This window comes from Cebus imitator, unplaced genomic scaffold (genome assembly GCF_001604975.1).
Source record: "Cebus imitator isolate Cc_AM_T3 unplaced genomic scaffold, Cebus_imitator-1.0 Scaffold104, whole genome shotgun sequence".
In the NCBI taxonomy this organism is placed as follows: domain Eukaryota; kingdom Metazoa; phylum Chordata; class Mammalia; order Primates; family Cebidae; genus Cebus; species Cebus imitator.
The window spans coordinates 6,273,986-6,279,985 of NW_016107419.1; the positions used below are offsets into that span (position 1 = coordinate 6,273,986).

At 43.4% G+C, this 6,000-nt stretch overlaps 1 protein-coding gene across 2 annotated transcripts in view; it reads left to right on the forward strand.

The window, feature by feature from the left end:
• Positions 1 to 2,216: 2,216 nt before the first annotated feature.
• The window catches only part of TDRD1 (tudor domain containing 1), a 51,718-nt gene continuing 47,934 nt past the window's right edge, over positions 2,217 to 6,000 (forward strand). The window contains exon 1 of one of the 2 annotated variants that reach the window (XM_017537641.2): positions 2,217 to 2,367. The gene's annotated coding sequence lies outside the window, so the exon portion shown is untranslated. The remainder of the gene's footprint in view (positions 2,368 to 6,000) is intronic. The other variant, XM_037741728.1, reaches the window with a different exon arrangement.

The window sequence follows — 6,000 nt, forward strand, 5'->3', positions numbered from 1 at the left end:
AGGAAATAAATTAGTATTGGATTATAAAGGTATAAAATAAATATCCAAGAGTCTATTATTAAATTAGTAAATGGAGGAGAAGAGACAAATCTCCCATGCAGAAGAATTCCAGATAATTTCTGTAGACACTGCACCTTCAAAGAGGGACAGCATAACTCCCTACTCCTTAAATGTGGGCTTCAAATAATAGCTTCCTTCCAAAGTGTAAATGATATGAAAAGGGAAGGGAAAAAAAGAGAGTATAGTAGAAAGACCTAACAAATACGACCACAGCCAGATGACTAAGGCCTACATCAATTATAATAATTATATTCAAAGGATATACACTTTATATGATACAATAAAAATGGCATTGTTAGCTCTGTGGTCTTTCTTCCAATAACCCATAGCTCCTTTCCTTCCAGGAGAAAAACATCAAATTCCAAAAGTAGGGCATCCTACAAAATGCCTGACAGTACTGCTGGAAACTATCAAGGTCATCAAAACAAAAAGTCAAAGGAAGTCCCAGGCCAAGAAGAGCCTAAGGCTCCATGAAAACTAAATGTAATGTGATATCCTGGATGAGATCTTGCATCAGAAAAGGGACAATAGGTAAAAACTAAGGAAGTCAAAACCATGGAGTTTAATTAATAATGTATCAATGTTGGTTCTTTAATTGTAACAAATGTATCATGTTAACAGACCATACTAATAATAGGGGAAATGATGAGCTTCTGTCAGAACTCTGTACAGCACTTTCTTTTTTTTCTTTTCCTTTTTTTTTTGAAACAGAGTCTTGCTGTTACCTAGACTGGAGTGCAGTGGCAGGATCTCAGCTCACTGCAACCTCCACCTTCCAGGTTCAAGCAATTTTCCCCCTCAGTCTCATAAGTAGCTGGGATTACAGGTGCTGGCCACCACACCCAGCTAATTTTTATTTTTAGTAGACACGGGGTTTCACCATGTTGGCCAGGCTGGTCTCGAACTCCTGACCTCAGGTGATCTGCCAGCTTCAGCCTCCCAAAGTGCTGGAATTATAGGCGTGAGCCACTGTGCCCAGTCAGCACTTTCATTTCACTATTCCGTAAACCTGAAACTGCTCTGTGTATTTAAAATGTATTAAAAAGGTATATCAACTAAAGAAAAAAAAAATCAGACTTTTAAAGAATTGAAGCTAGTTTTATTCAGAGTCTTACCAAGGATTGCAACCAGGAAGAGCCAGAGAATGTCTGTTAAACTACTCCAAAGCAGTGTGTCAGCACACTTTATATATGAGGTGGTAGAGGTTCTGCCCAGGTGTTACCTTAAAAGTGCCCAGAAGCTATATACAATCAAAATCACTTCAAAGTTTGGGTACAAGAGTAAGTCTGGTCATTACAGTATTATTAATCTTGTCCATTATCAGAAAAAGGCAAGGGCTAGATCACTGAATGTATCTTTTCTAAAAATGCAGTGATTCTCAGAAGTAGTGGGAACCTGAGTTCTATCCTGCTTACACAGTCCTCAAGGCTTTCTTCCTGAGGGCTAAGATGTTACTGAGTCAGGGGGTCTGAAATCATGCTGACAAACACAATGAACAAACATGGCTTTTCACAGTGAGGGAGGAGTATGCTGAGGGCCAGAGGCCGACGTTGGCTACTTTGTCTCACATTTACAGTTCTTGGATTTGCTTCAAAACAATGCCGAAAGAGTGCCTAAGTGACAGATGGACAAGATTAACCATGAATTGATAATGTGGAAACTAGATGATAGGTACACAGGGGTTCCCCTCTTACGAAATTGTTAAAAAGTTAAAAAAAGAAAACCAAACTTGTCTTTAAGTAACACCAAAACACCAACAGGTATAATCACATGCCTCAGTCAGGAAGAAAAAAAGTATGAGCACGTGTGTGTTTTGTTTCCAAGACCAGACAGAGGCAGTTGATTCATTTGGAAAAGCTGGTAAGACCTTTAAGTGGCTATGGCGACCCAAGTGACCTTTGAGTGAAGTCTGCGTCTTTGTGCCCAAAATCTGCCAAAGGCGTTCCCAGGGACACCTTTCTAGAAGAAGCTAGAACAAAATAAAGTTTCTGTAAAGGAGCTTTTTGAGCCTGCAACTAGAGCACAAGTTGCTTCCGGGGAAGGCGGAGGGAGCACGTGGGCATTTCGAGTTGCACGTGGGCATTTCGAGTTGCACGTGGGCGCTTCGAGTTGCACGTGGGCGCTTCGAGTTGCACGTGGGCGCAGAGTGCGCAGGCGCGCGCTGGAGGTAGGAGGGCGTACTCGGGATTGGAGGCCAGGGGAGTGCTGGACGCATCCCTGGCGGCTGGGCTCCCGGCGCCGGCAGTCACCGCCACCGCCAGGCTGCAGAGACAGGGCTGGGTACGCAGTCTTCTTGCCTCTTTCCAGGTCAGGGTTCCCAGGCGTATGGGGAAAGGAGAGGGACGGCATGGAGGGGAAGGGAGGGGGCTTCGGTCGTTGGAGGCCAGACGTTGGGCGCTGGACGTTGGGGTTGGGCGTTGAGCGGATACAAGGGGCCTGGAAGTGGAGAGAGGAGACTTGGAACCTTGGCTGCGAAGAGCGGGTCTAAGGTCGGAGGGTTTGGTGTGGGAGGATTCTCTATGGGTTTAGAAATAGCACTTCCAGGCATCACTCCTTCAAATGCAAACGTTTACCTTCTAAGAGAAACTTGTCTGTGGATTCAGTGTCTTCGTTTAACTAAAAACTACGGCACAAACAATATTAGACTTTCTTACAAAACTAGTTTGTAAAACTACCGTACAAACAATATTAGGCTTTTTTCCCTACTTTCCTCTTACAGGAAAGGAAGTTGTGCTGGGGTATTCGCTTAGATGTGGGTCAGCTGGCGCTGGTTGGTTTAAGGAGTGCCTGCTGTGCGCCAATAGCTTTTCCAGGCCTTAGGGCCCTTGCTTATAAATATGTTAACCCTTCTCGGCCTCTGAACTAAGGGAAAGGAGGCGTCCAGTTTCCTTAGTGAGGGAGCTGGCTGCTGTAAGCTAAAATGCAAGGCCGTCGTGGCCAACCTACATTTTCATCTAAACTGTGTAACCTGCTGGCCTTGGGGGGTTTGGTAAGTTATTTCAACTTCCCGTGTCTCCCTTGTTTATCTGTAGGAATAACCAAATAAAAATACTTCAGTCCTGAAATTTTCATCTTAAACGTGCAAGCTGGTTCCACATGAATGGAAGAAATTTTGTGCTTGTAGGAGTGGTATAAAAGTAGAGCAGAAATAATAGCGGCCCTTTGAGCACTTAGGAAGTTCTAGCCACTGTGTTAAGTGATTTACTTAGTCTCATTTAATCCTCGTGGTTAGGATATACGAGGAAGTTAACTACTGCCATCCACATTTCGCAGTCACTGAATCCTAGAAAGATGAAGCGATTTGCCCAAGATAGCATGGCTCGATGAGCAAGACGAGACTTGGATCTGGCAGACTTCAGAGCTCATGCTTTTCTGAACCATTGAGTTTTGCCGCTTTAAAACCGGAGTGTTTTTGAGTAGAATGGTTCTTGCGGAATACATGGGGTTGCCAGGAAGACAAAAGCAAGCATTAGAGAAGGAAAAAAATCACAGCTAACTATTTTTGCATGCACTTACGATGCTGAAAGAACTCTAGCCTGTGGTATCCTAGAGGGAAAGGAAATGGCTTACCCCATTGTTGACGGTGTCTCTTAGGAAGCTCCCAGCAACATCAGGGAGGACCGGTACGATGCCAAGGAAGAGAGAGGGTTTGCCCTTAGGGAGCTTCCAAGTCTTACTGGGTTCAAAGTGTGCAGTACAGAACAAAGAGATCTAGAAAGCCGAGGCCTCGTTTTTGCCTGTAGAACTATAGAAATGAGTCACTTTTAGTCCACTACTTTTTTAGTACATCAGTGATTCCCAATTCTAAGAAAATGAGGTACCCTATAACGTAATGTCGAGACTCCTCTAGTTAACTTTTGTATTAGCCGAATCAACATTTAATTACTGTGGATTCCAGAATGATTAAATATATTTTTATTTGTTACCAGTAGCATGTAAAAATAGTAGATTGTATAGGGGGGAAATTGCTTATTTTAAAACTGGGTGAGGTTAGCCCATGCAGCTTCAGGGCCTTTGCAGCAATAATCTGTCACATTTGTTTACCTGGGTATCAAGTCTTCAGCCTGAGGACGAGAATCACAGTATTATGCCAGAGGGCCTGCCTACTTGAGATTCAGATATTCCCAGTGGTTGACACAGAATGAAGCCAAGTAGGAATAAATGCTAAGTCTTACTGGTATTTTGTAATGTTAAAAATTCACGGCCGGGCGCGGTGGCTCATGCCTGTAATCGCAGCACTTTGGGAGGCTGAGGCGGGCAGATCGCCTGAGGTCAGGAGTTTCAGACCAGCATGGCCAACATGGTGAAACCCCGTGTCTATTGAAAATACAAAAATGAGCCTGGCATGGTGGGGCATACCTGTAGTCCCAGCTACTGGAGAGGCTGGGGCAGGAGAAATGCTTGAACCGGAGAGGCAGAGATTGCAGTGAGCTGAGATTGTGCCACTGCACTCCAGTTTGGGCAAGAAAACGAGACGTCTCAAAAAAAAAAAAAAAAAAAAAATCCTTAAAAGCTTGCTCTATATGCCAGTGTGGTGGCTGCCTAAATCTATGCTTGCCTTAAATTCATAGAACTGTAAATCAAAGTACATGTAATGGTATGATAATTACATATTTAAAAAAAAATTCCGAAAGGTTTTAGGTGACTGAACATTTTACCTGGATTCACAGTAGTACTGGCCACATGCTCCAAAAGCTAATGCATAAATGGAAGTAGTGTTCAAAGTCAGGGACATCCTGACTTTCCTGTTGGCGGGTTGCCAACCTGTGTCTGGAATCCTGTGTTCCATTATAAGAGTCATGTCAGTTTAAGAGTCTCAGGTGTTTGAAAGGTCGTGGTCACAGGACAGCAACAGCTGGGAAGGGAACCATTTTACAAAAAGCACTGCAGCACAATTGGCTGTCAGGAATGAAAGGATACCAGAGGTTTCTGGGCCCAGAACAGGTGTAGATGTCTATTTGTCCTGGGTGGTGTAATGAAAATTCCTGAATAGGGTGAGTCCTTCAAACTTCCTCCAAATATCTCACCATAGGGTGGACCTTCTTTTAAGTATAAATCCCCTTTATTTGCTATTTAAACTTTACAGTGAGTCTAACACTGATGTTCCTAAGGTCAAATATATTTAGTACTTTTTGGATTTTGGAGGAATCGTTGTGAGACATGAAGTTTTGTTATTAAATTTCAGCAAACCTCATGACCTGTTGTGCTTCTCTACTTAAGACTGCCAGATGTCATTTCAGATACCAAGTGTCATTTTCCCTGTCCAGGTTGGCATGAAAACAGTGCCATAGTGCATTTAAAATAGCTTTCATCATACGAATATCTTTTGAATGCCTAGTTCTATAAAGCACCATGGTGGATACTGCAGGAAATCAAAGGTATTTTTGTTTCGATTTTTAAAAATAAGAATTCCTGTGCTCAAGCAACTTAAAATAACTTAAACGTCTATAGGTAACTGTAATATAGAGTGGTGGGGCACTGACTGTAGATTGGCAGCCTGAGTTACCAAATAAGGACAGTGTTAGGAAAGGCTATCTCAGATGTAAAATACAGCAGCATGTTGAGAATCCAACTCTGTCTTGAGAAGATGACTATATGCTGGTTTCATGGTTTAAATTTTGCTGTGATTCTTTATTTGGTTGCGAATTAAGTCACCACATTTTTGGCCGGGCGCGGTGGCTCATGCCTGTAATCCCAACACTTTGGGAGGCCGAGGCAGGCAGATCACAAGGTCAAGAGATCAAGACCATCCTGGCCAACACGGTGAAACCCTGTCTCTACTAAAAATACAAAAAAATTAGCCAGGCGTGGTGGCACGCCCCTGTGGTCCCAGCTACTTGGGAGACTGAGGAGGAAGAATTGCTTGAACCCAGGAGGCGGAGGTTGCAGTGAGCCAAGATTGCACCACTACACTCCAGCCTGGTGACAGAGCAACACTGT